The sequence below is a fragment of the Ambystoma mexicanum genome, chromosome 12, assembly GCF_040938575.1.
Source record: "Ambystoma mexicanum isolate Mex_15411 chromosome 12, UKY_AmexF1_1, whole genome shotgun sequence".
Lineage (NCBI taxonomy): Eukaryota > Metazoa > Chordata > Amphibia > Caudata > Ambystomatidae > Ambystoma > Ambystoma mexicanum.
Window position 1 is genome coordinate 470,892,989 of NC_090936.1, and position 18,541 is coordinate 470,911,529.

Consider the following 18,541-nt stretch of genomic DNA (forward strand, 5'->3'; position numbering starts at 1 on the left):
TTATATGTGCATTGCTGTGCTGTATGAAAGAGTCTTTGAAGGATACATTGATCGCCATTTTTGAATTTACATATTTTCTAGCAGCTGGATGCCATTGCAAACATGACAAACTTTCCTTCATGTTTCTTTCTTTTCAGAATCATACGGCACTAGTGCCATGATACCTGCATCTTAAGCAGTTCACGATTTCTTAGAATGACAGTCCAACAACTGACAAATAACTATTTTTATTAAGAAGTTCAAAGACAAGTTGGAAAACAAGGGAGGAATGTTCTGTTAAGAACATTGCACGATCAGTAGGATTTTAGGTTTCTGTGGGTGTCATATCTGAATTTTCTTTTTAAAAGCTTTGCAATGTGATTAATCTTCCAATCTGCTTCTGTCCTGTCAACAATCATCTGTCACTTTTTTCCGTTGGCCTTATCCTCTCATTTGGATAAGTTAAAATGTGATATTTTATTAGTGTTAATCAAACTAAAACCTCACCCTTTAAGATTAAACCAAAAAAATAAGATTCATCACAACCTTTAGGTCTCACAGTAAACCCTAAATTTAATCTTAAACCCCAACCCGCCGGCACTAAATCCCTGCACTTTAAATGTATACACTAAATATAAACATTATAATCCACAAAGCATAGAGGTAAACATTAATCTAAGCATAAAACCCTCAGACATCCTTTGTCTACAGTACTAACCACTGAGCTAAGGTTATGCGATGAAGTACCCTGTCTAGTTCTAGGGCCCACCAATATGGTAACTTGCTTCAGTCACAGGGTAAGGGACAATTACAATTACCCTGTGTGGCACAGCCCAGGTAGCCTTGACCCTTCTCTGCATCGCAGTAGGCTAGTACAGGACAGTCTGGGTAGCATTGAGTTTTCTCAGGCTCTAATGCTTCAGCCCGGATCTACGTGATTTGTCCGCGGGTAAATTACCCGCGACGGAAATGTTCGCATGGGAAATGTACACAGTACAAAATGTTTGTACATTTCCCATGCCAACATTTCCATTACAAATCACACAGATTCAAACACACATCCTCACTCACAGCTCCGAACACACCCCACCCCCCTACTTACCTTTCCTTCAGACGAGCTGTGTCCCTGCAGTGCCGGTTCCCTTTCACTTCCATGATCGGGAACCAGCGCTGCAGGGTCCTTTTCTTTTATTTATTTTTTTTACATTTGCTCGGGTGAGCTGTAGGGGTGTCACCCGCAACACTGCGCTCGCTATACTGTATACTATAGTGAGCATGGTGTTGCGGGGGACACCCACGCAGCCCCCAGCTTTTTTTTGTTTTGTTTTGTTATGGCAGGGAGTTTGGGGGGGTGTTACACCACCTCCTCGTTCATGGCAGTGGTGGTCAAATTAGATGGAAAAGGCTGTATTGAGGAGGGGAAGGTGGTAACATCTGCTGGGAAAGTTGATGTAGAGGAGGTTAAAGTGGTAACATCAAATAACAAAGCGGTGTCATGTAAGACTCCTGGGACGAAGAAGAATGGCAAGTTGTAAAGAATGGAGGGGGCGGCTATCTGTACTCCTGCCCTCTATATCGCAGAGTAGAAGCACAGAGCACCCCAGCCAAGGTTCTCTATTGTGGTAGCAAAGGACGGGCAACCAAGGCTTAAGCTCTCAGGAGGTGATGCAGGCTGGTCCTTAAGTACAGTGTAGTCCCCAAGCCCCCCACACTATGTTATGTGCTAACACAGTTCTTTACATAAATAAGGTTCAAGATATATACACAATTAGGAACAAGTTACTTACCTGTAACTGTTGTTCTCCAGCATGGGTCTGGCATGGATTCACATGCTCATGAATATTCCCCGTCGTCAGGCTGGGAATCCTCGGTAAAGAAAAAACCAGTATCAGTTTCGTTTCTGATCTGTCTTTCGTAGTAATAACCAATCACTGGTCTCTGCGTCATACTGACCACAGCCAATGACTGCCCTCTACCTAAGCACCGCCTCTGGCAGCCATCTTCAGATTTGGAAGCACGTGAAGTGGCAGTATGACCAAGTGAAGAGCCGCAGAGGGGTAGGCGGGAGGGTTCGCATGTGAATCCATGCCAGACCCATGCTGGAGAACAACAGTTACAGGTAAGTAACTTGTTCCTTCTCCAGCATGGGGTCTGGCATGGATTCACATGCTCATGAATAAAGAATACATAGCAGTACACACATGCACAACCACGGGAGGTGGCAAAGGCTCAACATTAAGCATCACATAAACTCAACATTAAGCATCTTACCTCCTCACCAGGCTCACCTCAGGCGAACAGGTTGCGCAGCACTGCTTGGCCGACCCTGGACTCCTCCCTGGAATCCCGGTCGACGCAGTAGAATTTCGTGAAGGTGTGCGTCGACCTCCACGTTGTGACGTCTTCCGAAAACCCTTCGTGCGGTCCACGTAGAACTTCAGCGCTCTAGCTACATCCAGCGAGTGCAAAGTCCTCTCAGCCGGCGACGAAGGCGACGGGAAAAACACAGGTAACACCAAGGGTTCGTTGAGATGGAAGTCCGACGGTACCTTGGGCATGAAGGAGGGGTGCGTCCTGAGCACTACCCTCGTGTCGTGGAAAGTCAAGTACGGGGCCTTGCAGGAAAGGGCCTGGATCTCTCCCACTCGTCGTGCGGAGGTGATGGCCACAAGAAAAGCTGTTTTCCACGATAGAAACTTCAACGGGGCCGAGTGCAGAGGCTCGAACGGAGGTCCCATGAGCTTGGTCAGCACCACGTTGAGCTCCCACGCCGGGGCCGGAGCCTTCACCGGCGGGAACGATCTGAACAGTCCCTTCATGAACTCTTTCACCAGACGATGAGACCACAAGGACGTCCGGCCCGTGGTTCTGGTGTATCGGGAGATCGCAGCAAGATTAATCTTGATGGACGCGTGTGCCAGACCAGCTTTGGCCAGCGTCAGCAGGTACGGCAGTACTTGGGGAGCCGTAATCCGTAGAGGGTTAATCTTCTGTGCGTGGCACCAGACAGAGAACCTCTTCCATTTGTGTCCGTAGCATTTAAGAGTCGAGGACGCCCTGGCCTTTGCAAGAACCTCTCTGCAATCGGCCGGTATGTCGTATCCTCCAAACTCTAGCGCTGCAGGAGCCAGGCCTGCAAGTTCAGCGACTTCGGGTCGTGGTGGAGGATGGCGCCTCCTTCCCTGGAGAGTAGATCCGCGTCCGCCGGCAGCTTGATCGGCGGGGACGCTGACAAGTCCAGAAGGTCCGGGAACCATATCTGCCTCGGCCACGCAGGTGCGATGAGGATCATCCTGCACCGTGACCTCTTGAGCTGGTTGATGAGCCGGATTAGCAGAGGCAAGGGAGGGAACGCGTAGAGGAACAGGCCCTCCCAGGGGAACGAGAAAGCATCGCCCATGCTCCTCGTCTGGGGAAACCTGCTGGCGAACCTCCGGCACTTGGTGTTCGTCGCCGTCGCGAACAGGTCGATCTGGGGTGTGCCCCACCGTCGGAAGAGGCGATCCACCAGATCCTGCCGTAGCTCCCACTCGTGGCACGAGCGCAGCTCCCTGCTGAGTGAGTCGGCGATGGTGTTTTTTATCCCTGCCAGATGAAACGGCACCAGAAAAATCCCTTGGGCGACGGCCCAATGCCACAGGTCCTGCGCCTCCTTGGACAGCGCCGGGGACCTGGTTCCGCCCTGTTTCCTGATGTAAAACATGGTGGTGGTGTTGTCGGTGAAGATCCTCACCACCTTGCCCTTGAGGGACGGAAGGAAGGACCTGAGGGCCCAAAACACTGCACGGAGCTCCAGGACGTTGATATGTAGGGACTTCTCCGTCGGGAGCCAGAGTCCCCTTGCGTGCAGATTTTTGGTGTGCGCTCCCCACCCTTCCAGGGAGGCATCCGTGGTCACAGTCTCCTGGTGGGCTGGGGTCTGGAAGTCCATGCCCGCCGTCAGATGCGCGCGGGTGCCCCACCACCGTATCGCTCGTCGGAAACTCTCGTCGAGCTTGATCCTTTCCTCGAAGCTGCCCGTCGTCTGGATCCAGCGCGCATCCAGGAATTCTTGCAACGGGCGCATCCGGAGCCTGCACATGGGAATGAGGTAGATGCAGGAAGACATCATCCCGAGGAGGGACTTGATGGACCTCACTTTGGCCGCGTCGGCCACCAACATCCGTTGCACCTTGCCCAAGATGGTCCTGGTCCTCTCCTCCGACGGGGAGGCCAGAAGGGACACTGTGTCGAGCCTCGCTCCCAGAAACAGTGCGACTTGCGCGGGCACCAGGTGGGATTTGGCGTAGTTCACGGAGAATCCCAGGTCCGTGAGGAGTTGGACGGTCCTTGCCGTGTGGACCACGGCGAGCTCCCTCGTCTTGGCGCGGATGAGCCAGTCGTCCAGGTAGGGGTAGACGTGAATCCCCTCGCGGCGCAGCTGCGCCGCCACCGGTGCAAGGCACTTGGTGAATACCCTGGGTGCCGACCGTAGTCCGAAGGGAAGGGCTTTGAACTGGTAATGACGCCCTTGGACCACGAATCTGAGGAATTTGCGGTGCCCCTTTAGGATGGGAATGTGGAAGTAGGCATCCTCCAAATCCAACGACGATAGGAAGTCTCCTTCCTCCAGCTGACCCAGGACGTGCTGGAGGGTGACCATCCGGAACTTCTGCGCCTTGATGAACTTGTTCAGACGTCGCAGGTCTAGGATGGGGCGCCATCCTCCCGTCTTCTTCTTCACGAGGAAGTATCTCGAGTAGACTCCGGAGCCCCGAAGCCTCTTTGGGACGAGTTCGATGGCGCCCTTTCTGAGCATCGCCTTTACCTCCAGGAGAAGTTGAGGGACGTGAAGTTCTTTCCTGGCCACGGGGGGGACGCGCGGGCACCTTCTTTGAAACTCGAGCGCGTGGCCCCGGGCCAGGGCGTCCAGCACCCAACGGTCGGTGGAGATGGACTCCCACACGCTGACGAAGCCCGCCAGCCGGCCTCCCACCGGGGTGCTTCGGTGGGGGCCCGACCCCACGGCCGGTTCAATCCTGCTTGGACGCGGCCTTGCCGCCTTGACCTCCTTGGCGACGACGGCGGGGTCCGCTAGACTTGCCTCGTCCTCTGTAGGCCTCTTGCGACGACGAGCGGGCCGCTTGACGGTAGGAAGCGAAACCGCCGCCGGAACCTTTGGAGGCGCCCTTGCCTCCGCCGCTCCGAAAGGGCGTCCGTCGTTGCAGGACTCCAAGGGCCCGGGCCGTCTCCGTATCCGCCTTGATGGCCTGAAGGGAATCGTCCACTGTCTTCCCAAACAGGTTGTTCCCGTCGAAGGGCATGTCCAGGACTCTGGTCTGGACGTCCTGCCGGAAGTCCGTAGCTTTGAGCCATCCACGACGTCGAAGGCAAACGCCGTTGCCCAGCTGGCGGAACCCAGTGTCGGCGATGTCCGTCGCCACGGTGATGGCGTGGTCCGAGGCCACCTCACCTTCCTGCAGGATCTCAAGGGCCTCCGCCCTCTTGTCGTCCGGCAGAAAATCCAGCAGGGGAGCCATCTTGTACCAGAGCTCCCTGTCGTAGCGGGCCACGATAGCCAAGGCGTTGGCCGCTTTAATCGTCGTCGCTGCCGACGAGATGACTCTACGCCCCATAGTATCCAATTTCTTTCCCTCGCCGTCCGGCGGGGAAGTCGATGTGGAGGCCGCACCCCCCCCGCTTTCTTCCTGGCTGCCGCGGAGACGACGGAGTCCGGGGTAGGCTGCGCCCGGAGGCATAGGGGGGCCGTGTCCGGGACCCGGTACTTTTTCTCGTACCGGTCTCTTCTAGCTGGCGTCGTGGAAGGGTTCTTGAGGAGGGAAAGGCCCTCATCCCAAATGTCGTCCAACAGAGGCACTGCGAGGACCGTCTTCCTCTTGGCCTCGCGCCGCTGATAAAGGAAGCCTTCCTTTTTCTTCTCCTCAGGGCAGAGTTGGAAAAGCTCGGAAGCCCTGGAGATCATGGAGTGGAAAGATCCGATCTCGTCGGGCGGAGAGGCCCTGGTGGGAGGCGACGACGGAAAATCCTCGTCGTATGCCTCGTCGTCCGTACCCGTCGCTGCCGTGTCAGTCCCCGTATCATCCCCTCGGGTGGACGGGGAGGAGGGCTGGAAGGGGCGCGACGGTTGAAAAGGAGGTGGTGGATGGATCCTTCTTTTCTTGGTAGGGGGAACACCAGAAGGTCCCGGTACTGGATCCCCCGACGGGAGAGGTTCCTCCGTCGGTAACGGTAGCCTCGTCCTTATCTCGGAGCATAAGGACTGTATGGCCAACAAAATGGCCACCGAGTTGTCTTGCGGCGCTGGCAGAGGGGAATCCGACGGGCGAGCAGGGGCCCCGTCGGTATCCTCGACGATGTCGTCGTCGTCACCTGCGTCGGGGTCCATTCCGACGGGCTGGCCTTCTTCCACGCCTAGGCCGTGGCTTAAGACCTCGATCAGCTCCTCTTCTGAGGTTGAGGCCGACTCTACGACGACGCCCTGCCCCCCCTTCTTCTTCCCCACGGGGGGTTTCACGGGGGTCCTATCGATGGGCACAAAGGAAGACTCCCTCCGAGGAGGCAGGGAGATTCTGGGCCCTGAGGTCGCCACCACTGGTGCAGCCACCACAGGCTGAGCCAGGGCCGCCGCGACCGTTTCGATAGAGGGCTTGGTCGGATGGATCAAGGCCTTCACCACCTTAGGTGCGCTCACCGCCTTATCCTTGAGGGAGGGGGCACTGCCACGCTCCTCCTCTGCCTTAGAGCTCGACCGGGGCCTCTCCAGGAGCTTCGCCGGGTGCTCGGCCTTCCTCTTACCCGACCCAGAGCGTTGGCTCGTGGTTGATGGTGCCGGGGAGGGTGCGCCCTGCCTGGCGCCCGTAGAGCCCGACCGTTCGGCGCTCCCGGTGCCAGCGGACTCGCGGTGCTTGGCCTTATGTTGGGCCCCCGTCGCCGGGGCGCCCTCAAAGGTCTTAGAAGACCGCTCGGATTTCTTCTTCTTCTCGCCAGACGGGCTCTTACCCTCCAGCCAGTTGGCGAGACGTTGATGGCGGTCCTTCATGGTCCGTTCCGACATGTTGCCGCAAAACGCACAGTCCTTCTCCACGTGCGTCTTGTCCTCATGAAGGCAGTAAAGGCAGAAAGAGAATCGAAGTTTTTTGTAAAAAGCGCGAAAAAATAGCACTAACGCTCGAGAGCAATAGCACGAGGATCCCAACACATGAACGTGCGGTAAAAATCTGAAGATGGCTGCCAGAGGCGGTGCTTAGGTAGAGGGCAGTCATTGGCTGTGGTCAGTATGTCTGTGTGGTACCACTCTTAACCATTGACTCCTTTAAAATGCACCAACTACTGACAGTTTCTGATGGCATACAAATCAAACTGTAAGGTGTATCAACATAGGACATAGGAAGGAAGACAAGTTAGATTAAACAATGGCAGAAATGCTGACCCCCTCTACCTAGAGGAAGTTCTGTGTGAGGATCCCCCCACCTGGGCAACCTGTAATAAAGTGTATTAACAAGCCCAGTCCATTTATATTTAAATAGTTTTGGTTCCTGGTCAAAAATGTTCCACTACCCCAATGTACCTGAGTTAGCAGAGTTTCTTCGACGGTTTGTCGACGGATCCCTCAAGGGTGGAATCCCTTTAAAGCAGGAGCCACAGTGTGCCGAGAGTCCTCGAAGAAATGTGAACCTCAGCGTCGAGAGTTCTCGAAGAAGAGAGTATGGTGCCGCAAAGAAGACTCGATGAAGAACGTATGCCCAGCAGTGGGGTGTCGATGGTCGGTGTCGGATGTTGGCTCAGCGATTGCGACTCAACCACGGCTGGACTTTGGATCTTCACTTGTCAGCCTCTTTGTGGACTTCGGGTGGCGGGAAACCCACTGGCGGATTCTCCTCAGTCGTCAACGATCTCGACTTTCTCCGGCGGGACAAAGCGGTCGACGGTGATGGCAAGGGAGCCCTTGGTTTAAAAGTTCTTAGGCAAAGGTGGAGCGTTGCGGCTCCAGTCCTTGAATAGCACAGCGCCAAGCTGTCTCCGCTTCTGGGCAGCACGACTCGACTGGATTCCAGCAGTTACAGAAATCCTCTCAACACTGGTCGATGACAATGGACTTCAATAGCCTCAATGGGTGTTTTAATTCAAGATTTCTCAGCGGACCCCGGCTTCGGTCGACAGCCTTTCGGGACTGGCTTCCAAAGACCCTCAATGAATATCAAAATCTGCATGATGTTCTCTCGTAGCTCGGGGAGAGGTCTCCTAGCCAGGTCCTCCCTTGGATCAGTCCTTGTCAGACTCGACAGCTTTCGGATCGGGTTGAAGGAAAGCAGCAGCAATTCTTCTTCTTCCAGCTGGGCTTCAAGGATAAGTAGCTTCAAGTTTCAACTTAAGCTTCTGAACATTTCTGGTAAATGAGAGGTCCCAGATATACAGATCTGTCCCTCATTCACACTGCTGAGCCAGGCTCGGTCAGCCAATCAATCAGAATGGCGTTCATGCAGGCAGGCAGCCAATCAGGCTCACAGTGCATTCAGGCCATTCACTTTCGTCCATAAACCCATAACAAGGAATGTGGATTGGGGCAAGCACCGAGCCTTTCAGCACACCACATTGCATTCATGTCAGGGCAGGGCTGTCTCATTCTTTGTGTCACACACACAGATACCAGACACCCATAACATGGAATGCATATTGGTCAAACACTCCATTCACCCAGGTCCCACCCCAAGGGTGTACCACCACATACAGTCACTGGGAAGGCTCCAGCCAGTCTGGCCTGGACTACCCCACAATACCATACATGGTTCTTCCACCCAACAGCCAGTCAGGGGAAGGGACAGAGTCAGGGCTTCCCAGGACTTTGGGAAAACAAGGTAACAGGTCACAGAAACCAAGAGGCCAGAGGGGGCATGTTGTCTCCTATCAGGAATCCACTGTTTCCTATGGCAGGGCCTGCGCATCCCAAAATGGAGGACACTCAGAGCACCTGTCAAATTGAGCATGGAGCTGCCACCAGCCCATACCCTGCTCTGTGGGCCTCACCCAGGTGCCCAAACACGTACACTAGGGGTACAGGGTTGTACCCCCACTCAAGGGTGCCATAAGGGTATCCTAAGGGTCTCTGTTCACCACAAACAAAAAGAGGAAGAGCTGCACTGCCAGGAGTCCTACGTGGACTCCTGTGCAGAAAACAACACAGAAAACACATGATAAGGGAGTACAGGACAAGGACATGGAGGCCCTGTCCCTCCAATGTATTTCCAGCATCACACAAGTCCCCTGAGTAAAAATATCAGGATGTTTCTCCTCAGTGTGGGTCATCAAGCCCTGGAAGTTTCCACAAAGTTCTCCTTGGCCCGTGTGGTGTTTACAGGCTTTTCTAGCCTTCAGATGAAAGTAAACGTCCTCTCCAAGTTCTTCTCTGTCCAAGAGGGTTTAATTCACCATTGTTGGCAAGTCTCAGTCCGTTGTCACTTTGATGATTCCCATATTGTACCCCTGTGTTTGACTAGGTGTGGGATTTTCAAGGTCCTAAACTCCTAGACTATGTAGTTCAAAGTCCTGCCATCACCAAGATAGTGAGGGGAGTCTCTGTGGAGACAGTCAGTGAAAGGTGGAATTGGTAATCCTTCAAACCTATTCTATCCTGGGCCACACCTATTTCAACCCTTCTTACCTCTTATATCTTGTTCTGTCCTTCCTGACCCCTTCATATTCAAATTCAATTTCCCACAACTGATTCTGCTTAGGACTGGCCTGGCCAGCCGAAACCTTCATATTCTTGTTCTCAATGTACCGATCTCTCTCCAGCTCTCATTTAGTATCTGATGTTGTGCTCTTCAACTCCATACCACTTCTAACTAAGGCTTCATCTTATTAGTCTCTACTTCCTCTCTTATAAACACCTCAGCAAACTCCCTGTCCCTCCTTTAGAGTTCCCTAAGCTTCCTTTACCACAACGGATCAGCTTTGATCTGCTCTTTCAGAACCATACCTTGCTATCTTCACTATCACTTTGTGATGTAACCCCCTCTTCCTCGTCATGGTTACTTTCACCTTTTTTGTATCCATGTCCGCTCTGTCTCTGATACCACAACTTCCTACAATAACCACATCATCCACTGTGTTGCTACAACCACCTCCTACTATAACCACCTGCTCGTTCTTACAGATGTCAAAACCTCTTCCACTTCTGCTACCACCACCACCTCCTTACCTTCCCATTTCACCAACTCTTTCTCTTCTGATCTCACTAACTCTTTCCTTTCTGATCCCACCAACTTGTTCCCTTCTGATCTCACTTCCTCCATCTACAACCACATTTTCCTACTGGTACTGCCACTTCCTAATTACATAGCTTACAAGGATCATAACCTCCAGCCAAAACCACCTCCACCTGGCTGATCCCACCACCTCCTGATAGAATCACCACCTCCTTACAGATATTAACAGATCATGGCATAACCACCTCTCCCTTACAGGTATTACCTCCAGCTACAATCGCCTCTTCCTTCACCTTAACTGTAACCAACTTCTCCTCTCCACTGCTATGAACTCTGCAGGCTCTTCTGTCCCTCCAGTCTCTGTCTCAAGCACTCTTCAGTCTCCAAAAGCTGGCCTCCTGCTCATGCAACTCACAGTCAGTAAATGGGTACCATCCATACCAGGTGTACCATCAGTACGTACATAATTGGTAAACATTGGGTACGGGCAGAGAGAAGAACAGGACAAGCAATTACATGTCAATTGCAATACATTTCTGTAGTAAATCACTTAAACTTGAATGACCCACCATGAAAATCCACCTGGGGTTAAACTCCTGTGCCCCCTCAGTCAATTCAAAATGCGTTGTGTCCCGATAAAGCTATCCAAAGTATGCACATGGTTGAGTATATATGAGCCTCTCGTGCTGAATTAGGCATAACAACCACCATGCTGGGCTGTGCAAGTGGAACCACCAAATAAGCAATGTGATAGTGAAGCTAGGAGCAGTGAACAGAAAGTTTATTTGTAGGTGCCAGAAACAGCTTTCCATGCTGCACGGCTGTGGTACCAAGTGAAAAATATGTGAGCCGTGAGTATGCAAGTGTTGAATATTAGAAAGAATTCAATAAACGTCTGCTCTTACCCAAACAATTACTTCAAAAATAGCTACCCAAACGGTAGGCCAATATATGCCCAGGAGGGTAATTGGTGTCATTGAGAGCCCAAATGGGTCTAACAGAAAATACAAAGAACGGGAAAGCCCTGTGCGGAGTTAAGGGCTGCTGTAGGCTACTGTTTTTCGCTGTGGAGCTTCTGTGCTTTGTGTGCTACTTTGGGGCCCATGACATACTGTGACCTATTGAGACTACCTGAGCCGTGCTGTTTCGTGCCTTCCAGTCAATATGCCGCCCCCTTTAACAACTTCACGGAAGGCTACGGCCACGCCCCCGGATCTGGGATATTTATTCATGACCTCTCAACCCTTGTGGCGTAAAGTCCTGTGCGGAGTTAAGGGCTGCTGCAGGCTACTGTTTTTCGCTGTGGAACTTCTGTGCCCCAGGCCCTGGGCCGTGCGAAGTACGGCCCGATAGAGGGCCTGGGGGGTTAGGTGGGGGGTGGGGGCGAGATGGCGCGAAGAAACATGGGGAGGGGCAGCCAGTTGGCGCCACTGCCCCAACGTTGCCAGGCAACAGCCCCCAACAACGGGAAAGGTGTGAGGGGAAACCTGCAGGGGGGCTGGGGAGGGCCCAGCCCCCATGAGAATAACAAAGGACAGAGGGGGTATAAGTACGGCCAAAGGACAAGGGGGGGAAACAAACCAAGCTAGGCGCTCACCTCGTTCGGGTAGGCGTCTTGGGACCTGGGCAAGGGAGAAGGAAACATACCTCACTCGGGTAGGTTTCTTTTGCTGGATTTTGTTTGGCTGGTTCGGGTTGCTCCTGCAGTTGCTCCAGGATGGAAGAGCTCCGGGGCAGCATTCGAGAGAAGGCGGTTTTCGTTCGGGATCACAGAAAAGGAGGCACGGGAAGATAGCAACATGGTAGCGAGGATCAAGGCACAAATTTGCCTGCCCAAGGTAAGGAGCGGCTAGCAGTACTCTGGGGCAGTAATGGTTTCGAATCTGCTTGCCGTTTAGCGAGGCGGCGCCATGCTTTTCGGGCATGAGGGGAACCGGTTGTGGACATAATGATGGTCAGCCGGGGAAATTATGTTCTCAGGCTCGCATTCGAGGGCTAATTCCTTTTGCTTTCTGGGCATACTCCAACAGCATCATCGTGGAGGTGCCTGTGCTAATGCTGCGATGAGGAACGATGTCAGGTGTTATGGCCACCTGACATGGGTAGAGACTTGGTAGAGACCTGCTTTACATTGTTTAAGTAGGACATTCTGATAATTTACAATTTGGACGGATGCTGCGTTTACTTTTGGTTAAATGATTTATTGAGCCATGCTGGGGGGGTTGTGGCTGTAGGTAAACGTGGGTATGTAAATGTGCTATACCGGCTATAGATATACAGTTTAAAGTTACAGGCCGGTTATAAGGCGTGTTCCGTGGGTCTTTTATCAGGGGGTTGTCTAACCATAGCGGGTGCGGTTCTGTTAACGCCATTTTTGCACGCAAGTTGTGGGAGCTGCACGAGATGCAGCATACGATTAAGACGCTATGCTTTCTGGTATGAGGATACGAGATGGTATGGATTTGAAGGAAGTGGGCGCCGTACGACAAGTCGGCTGTGTTGCTCATGTGCTGAGTTGATAAGGGAAGGTTCAATGCAGATGACCATGCAAATTGATGTGTGGTTGTCACAGCAGGAAATGATAAGAAAGTGCGGAGGTTATAGTCAGTATGGGCATTGCAGGGTGTTTATGAGCGGCGACATTTAACACGCAAATGTATAGCTGCAGCTAATTACACATAGCTGCTGGGGTAGAGGCGACCCCAATACGATTTAATGTACGCACACAATGGTCACCACGTGTAGGGAGTGAAAGGGCAACGCGTTACAATCAAGGTAGTTTCTTCTGGGGGTACGATGTTAGATTCACTTTGAAAGGGAAGGGCCAACAGCTGGTCCGGTAGCACAGCGAGTAGCGCGCTCATGTTGACATCTGGGCAGAGCCTGCTGGCGCAGGTTCGGATCCCAACAGGGCCAAACTAAACCATGCATCCTTCCGAAGTCGATAAATGGCCACACCACACATCATAGGAAATAAGCAGCACTAAGAAGTCGGAGGGTTCACAGCGCTATATAAATGCTAAAGTATTGGCACTTTGGTCTGTGAACACAGTCTGTGTCCGAACTGGTCTGTGGCACAATAAGTGTTGTGTGACTTGTACCTGAGAGGTTGGTGGTTCGAGCCAAACCTCCAACTTCAAAATTTTGTAAGCGTTATGAAAAATAATTACGATTTTAAAGCATGCAACAACTTAATTAGTCTGTCTATACAATGGACTGGTAGGTTATTATCGCTGGTACAACGAAGGAGGTATCGGCCAGGGTTTGGTTGCACCAGGAATAGCGGGGGTCACAAGGGAGAGTTTGGTGGGATGTGCAGCGAGATGATTGGGGCTGTGGTGTACAGTACGGCGCGTGCATCAGTCAGCACTCTCTTGCAGGTAGCTTCAGGCAAGTCTTTGTGGCACAGTCATTAAGTGTTGTGACTTGTATCTGAACGGTTGGGGGTTCGACTTCCTTAGACGTGCAGGTAACCACAAAAGAAGGGCAGTGAACAAGAGATCAAGGGGCAGCACAGCGGTGCAAAGCAGGAGAGGGGATACAGCAGCAGGATTTAACAAACCAGGAGAAGCACAAGGAAAACAAGGAGGAAGTGAGCTGACAAGAAATAAACTAGGCAAGGAGAAAAGAAAATGGCTGAGGTAAGAGCAAAGAGGGCAAAAGGAAATGCAGCGGTTGGGCCAAGAAGGCAGAAAAAGTGTTTGGGGCTAAAGGGGTACTGGACATCCTGCGGAAGGAGGACAGGGCAAGGGAAAATGTCGCCTTTGCTGAGTGAGGAGTACAGCGGCAGGTGAGGGCACTGCCACCAGGACAGAAGAAAAATTGGAAGCAAATTGTAAAGAGGTTAAGCTCAGGCATCACTGGTACGGGTAAGTCGCCCAGAACCATTGACAGGAGGGGGAGAAAGCCGGAAAAAAATACAGGGAGGAAGGGGTTTCCACAACCGAGGTAGAGAGCAGCGAGGAGGAAGAGAGACCCCCCTTGGAAGCATGGGTAAAATGGGAAGGGGTATTAGGTAAGGAGAGAGAGAAGGGCTCTGGTATAGAAGGGGCAGGCAAGTGTGCAGGGGCAGGTCCAATTCCACAACCAAAGTAGAGAGCAGCAGGGGGGAACAGTGGGTCCCCTTGGAAGCATGGGTAAAATGGAAAGGAATAATAGTTAAGGAGAGAGATAAGGGATCTGGCATAGAACGGGCAGGCAAGAGTGCAGGGGCAGGTCCATTTCCACTAGATGACCCAGGGGATCCGGGACACAGCCCTCAATAGGCACCGACGGTATTGCAACAATACCCAGAGGATTGAGTGGTATTGTAAACTTAGCAACAAGGGTCTTGAAGGTATACAAAGCATTGGGGGGGATGCATGAAAGGAATACGAGCGAGAGTTGAGAAGGAAATGAAAGGTTACCCGGACAGAGGGTGGGACGAGGAGAGTTTTAATCGGTACATGTTTAACGGATTAAAATATAAAGGGGATCACAGGGTCCACAGTTCAGGAGGGCAACAGGAATAATGGGAAAATAATGATAGAAGCAAAGACAGGGACAACAACAGGGGATACTTTAATAACGACAAGGAATCGTTTGAGGTCAGCGGAACAGAACCTTTGGGGCAGTCAATAGGGGACACAGAGAGGACGGTGAGTAGCAAAGTAAGATACCACCCACCAACGGCCCAAGGGGGTGGCAGGGGAGATATCGGAAAAACATAGCTGGGAGCATGGAGCATAAGCAGACGGAAGGCATGGGTTCCACGAATAAGCATCGCAAATAATGAAAAGGTTAACCAGGCTGACTGGAAAAGGAAAATATGGCCACGTGTATGGCAGGAAAATAACGCCCATACCGGGAAAGGCATGGGTTCCAAGAATAAGCACCGGAAATAATGAAAAGGGTAGCCATAAAGCTGACTGGGAAAGGAAAATATGGCCACGTGTATGGCAGAGGAAAATAACGCCCATACCGGGAAAGGCATGGGTTCCACGTAGAAGCACCGGAAAGAATGAAAAGGTTAGCCATAAAGGCTGACTGGAAAAGGAAAATATGGCCACGTGTATGGCAGGAAAATAACGCCCATACCGGAAAAGGCATGGGTTCCACGAATAAGCACCGGAATTAATGAAAAGGTTAGCCATAGGGTTGACTGGAAAAGGAGATTATGGCCACAGGTATGGCAGGAAAATAACACCCACACCGGAAAAGGCATGGGTTCCACTGGAGGAGAAGGGAAGGTTAGCAACAAAAAGATATCCGAGAAATAAGTAAAACTAAAGGAACCAGGGCGAGTCAAAGAAAACCTGGGCAGGAACGCCCAAAAAATTTACGAAGCGGGTAAGCAACGCAGAAAACATGTGCAGAATGTAATTTTTGAGACAGGTGTAAAAAATGAAGGGAAGGTGTCAACAACAAAAATATGTGCATCTTTGAAAGGGGCTTTTTGGCCAAAAGGAAAAAAAGTAAAAATTGTGAGGCAGCACATCTAGACGCAGCTGCAGTCACCGCGAAAATAGCAGGGGTAATAGACCCAACAAACAGCCTGCTAATAAAGTATGAGATGAAGGGTTGGGGCTAGGTTGAAGGGGCAGTTAAAAAAGATACGATAGCATATTAAAGGGCTTTCAGAATAAGGGAGCCAGTAGACTAGAATACTGCAGCAGGGGATGGCCTGGCAAGAGGGAATGTTAACAGGGGATCTAAAGGGATCTCAGGCTGAGGAAAACAGAGATTTTCATGTCAATGATGATACCACATAGAACATAGGATGGGGCACAGCGGAGGCAGGCCGTGGAAACAGCGAAGAAAAAACTGAACAAGGCAGTGGTAAAATATGGCAGGAGCACAGGCTTCCATTTTATAAGGCTGGGTTTTTTCCAAAATAACCCAGAGAGGTCACATCATAAAGGGGTACACCTGTCCAACAAAGGGATGGGGGGGGGGTTTATCAGACAATAATTTCAGGGCATTAGAGGAGAGGGGATGTAGACAGGGGTACTTTTGGGGGGAACCTGAGCGACCGAGGCAACGCTCACTCAGGTGTGGCGGCACGTGTCCAGGAACAGATGCCCGATGGTAACCGAGACTGACCAAGGAGAAGGCTGGCATCTCTAACCCTGGACACGGTGTGCCCAAAAGCACATACACATGTTATCATGATTCTTGTTTGTGTTATTTTCTGTAGAAAATAAATGCCTACGGCCAATCATTTTTCCACAACAAATCAGTCTGTAAGTCATTCCATAGGATAGGAGGTAGGAAACAAGAGCAAGGAGAAGCCCACACTACACAGCCTATGCCCCAGGCCCCGGGCTGTGCGAAGTACGGCCCAATAGAGGACCTGGGGGGTTAGGCGCGGGGTGGGGGCGAGATGGCGCGAAGAAACATGGGGAGGGGCAGCCAGTTGGCGCCACTGCCCCAGCGTTGCCAGGCAACAGCCCCCAGCAACGGGAAAGGTGTGAGGGGAAACCTGCAGGGGGGCTGGAGAGGGCCCGGCCCCCATGAGAATAACAAAGGACAGAGGGGGTATAAGTACGGCCAAAGGACAAGGGGGAAAACAAACCAGGCAAGACGCTCACCTCGTTCGGGTAGGCGTCTTGGGACCTGGGCAAGGGAGAAGGAAACGTTTTGCCACCCAACCCACCCTGCAAAACTTTGGGAAGAAGGAGACGAGCGGAGAGAGGAGCGGGAACACCGAGTACTTTCTTCGGCACACGGTAGAAGAAAGTCGTAGGCGGCACGTGTCCAGGAACAGATGCCCGAGGGTAACCGAGACTGACCAAGGAGAAGGCTGGCATCTCTAACCCTGGACACGGTGTGCCCAAAAGTACATACACATGTTGTTATCATGATTCTTGTTTGTGTTATTTTCTGTAGAAAATAAATGCCTACGGCCAATCATTTTTCCACAACAAATCTGTCTGTAAGCCATTCCATAGGATAGGAGGTAGGAAACAAGAGCAAGGAGAAGCCCACACTACACAGCCTATGCTTTGTGTGCTACTGTGGGGCCCACGACATACTGTGACCTATTGGGACTACCTGAGCCGTGCCGTGTCATGCCTTCCAGTCAATGTGCCATCCCCTTTAACAACTTCACGGAAGGCTACGGTCACGCCCCCGGAACTGGGATATTTATTAACAACGGCTCAACCCTTGCGGTGTAAAGCCCTGTCCGGAGTTAAGGGCTGCTGTAGGCTACTGTTTTTCGCTGTGGAGCTTCTGTGCTTTGTGTTCTACTGTGGGGCCCACGACATACTGTGGCCTATTGGGACTACCTGAGCCATGCTGTGGCGTTCCTTCCAGTCAATGTGCCTTCCCCTTTAACAACAGAAGGCTACGGTCACGCACCTGGAACTGGGATATTTATTCACGACGTCTCAACCCTTGAGGCGTAAAGCCCTGTGCAGAGTTAAGGGCTGCTGCAGGCTACTGTTTTTTGCTGTTTTTGTTGGACACTGAGCGCAACATGCTGCTATGAGAAGACAAGATCAACGGTAAGAGTATTTAGTTGATGTAGATACTCAGCAGTGATCTATGGAAGTGGAATAAGAAAAACACATATTGTACCAACAAATAAAACAGTGAAGCCGTCATTGCAAACAAGTCCTCAAGCCGTGGCATAACGAATAAATTGTTTGACTACGTGGGCACGAATTCGTCATACCGAAATAAGCCAACTAATTGTTTGTGAGTGCGTGTGTCTCACGCTTTGGAACAAACTTACCTGACGTCTGCCCTTCACTCAGGGACTGTGGCCGTTATGCCTTTGAAGTTGAAGGGCGAAAAGTGATATATGAGGATCTTTTCTCTGAAACATTTGTTTGTGGTTGCCTAAACTAAAAAACAGCATTGAACAACACCTATTGCTATTAGGACATTACGTCCTTAGCAACACGAAGGACTTTGGGTCCTTGTATCAGATAGGAAAGTTAAGGGGACTGGGGTCATTCCTAATTAGCATACAGATCTAAACAAAGGTCCAACGCTGAGATACAAAAAATACATATACATATATACTGGAAATGTCTAAAATGTATAATCTGCGGAGTGCATCACAGGACAGGAGCACGCCAGCAACCCCGAGACTTGAGACTATTGCCTGAATTCACAACTGGAAACAAATAGAGAAACAACGCTTAAACAAGTCAGACCGGTGGAGGGTGGTTTTTTCCCACCTAAATGTATATATCCACTCGATCAACATCAGCCTACATGTTCGGGTCTTTTAGACCTAGATGCTCAAAACATCAGACAGATGGTGGAAGTGTCCAAATTAGCGAAAGAGAAATCTGATTTAACTATGGCAAATGCAAAATGTATAGCATTAACAGACATGAAAGAAACCAGTACTGATAACCTTCCTA

General features: G+C 51.4%; 1 protein-coding gene across 1 annotated transcript in view; it reads right to left on the bottom strand.

The window, feature by feature from the left end:
* LOC138513680 (V-type proton ATPase 116 kDa subunit a 4-like) overlaps positions 1 to 18,541 on the bottom strand; it is a 4,716,919-nt gene that overhangs the window by 498,937 nt on the left and 4,199,441 nt on the right. The gene's annotated exons all lie outside the window — the stretch shown is intronic.